Source organism: Arvicanthis niloticus, chromosome 2, assembly GCF_011762505.2.
Source record: "Arvicanthis niloticus isolate mArvNil1 chromosome 2, mArvNil1.pat.X, whole genome shotgun sequence".
Lineage (NCBI taxonomy): Eukaryota > Metazoa > Chordata > Mammalia > Rodentia > Muridae > Arvicanthis > Arvicanthis niloticus.
This window is the reverse complement of record NC_047659.1, coordinates 23,332,776-23,334,263: the sequence shown is the minus strand read 5'-3', so window position 1 is coordinate 23,334,263 and position 1,488 is coordinate 23,332,776. Positions and strand designations below refer to the sequence as shown.

The window sequence follows — 1,488 nt, the reverse complement described above, 5'->3', positions numbered from 1 at the left end:
TTATTCTTAAGAGGTGGAACTCTGTACAGCCCTGTGGTAAGCACATTGATATATCATAGACATTTCAGACTCTAGAAATCACAAGGATTTTCAAAGCTAGTAGAATATGAATTGACTGCCACCAAACACTTTCTAAACTAAGAACTATTGGCCATTAATCCAACAGTTCTTTTTACAAGATTGACTGATACATGGAGTGATGTGAAAGAATACAAACTGACATTTTGCCAACACTTCCAAAAGCTTTTCCTCCCCGCAACCTAATTTCTGGATAACAAAATTTTATTAAGACTCTTGATAGCTAGAAAACTTACACAAAAAATTAATTTCTTTCAAAAATGATTCACAAAATACTTTTCCGTTTTAATTTTATATGACCAATTTGCTTTGCTTATGAGCCAATGTACAATCCTTAAGGACAGCATTAGCTGAAAGGCATGTAAGTCCTCAGTGTCAAGCCACTAAAGTAAGAAGATTTACTTCGAGCCATCAAGGTTAAACTTGACCTAGTCTTCCCCTGGAAACTGGTTCCTTGTCAGGAATTAAGATGAAAACTCACTTGACCCGTAAAGATATTCCCCCATGGCTGAAAGTTCCTGAAGACCTGGAAGATCCAGAAGTATTACAAGTCAACACGCAGGTGCTAAACTCTCTGTTCGGCCCAGAGAGATCTCGAATGCCTCACATCGAGCAGGTGAGCCAGGCCATGTTTGAGCTGAAGACTCTGGAATCTTCTGAATCTACCGAGATCTTAGTTTATGGCTCTGACAACAACAAGCTTCGGGCTAAATGGATGCTTCAGTCCATGGCTGAGAGATGCCGCCTGCGCCAGGAAAGAGACATGCGCAAGCTGGAGGAATCCATGAAGGTCCTGGAAGTAGGCGAGGAGTAAAGCTAGTTTCCAGTCATTGTGACTCCCACCTGGACACAAGCAGTGTTTGGTTCTGACATGATTTTTAACTTTGTTATATCCTTCAAGATATTCTTGGACCCCTGCTGTGTATTCTGATGTGAATGTCTGCGTGCCATCATTAAAATATGAAAAGAGCCTAGGAAAAAAAAAAAAAAAAAAAGATTTACTTCTGTAGTAGATAGGTTGGTTTAAGTGTTGCTTGTTGTTGGCTGGTCTTCCAGCAGAAAATGACTCCTTCACTTGTGTATTCCATTAAACTTATTATATAAATATATATATATAATATATTATACTTATATATATTATATATATTATATATATATTATACTTATTATATAAATTATATTATAAAAATAATATTTATATTATATAAATATATTATATAAATATATTATATAAATATATTATATAAAATATTATATAAATATATATATATTATATAAATATATTATATAAATATAAAAATATTATATAAATATATTATATAAATATATTATATAAAAATAATATTTATATTATATAAATATATTATAAAAATAAAAATTTATATTATATAAATTATATTATATATATTA

General features: G+C 31.5%; 1 pseudogene; it reads left to right on the top strand.

Annotated features, from left to right (window-relative positions):
• Window positions 1–547: 547 nt before the first annotated feature.
• Window positions 548–892, top strand: LOC117702916 (developmental pluripotency-associated protein 5A pseudogene; annotated as a pseudogene).
• Window positions 893–1,488: the final 596 nt, after the last annotated feature.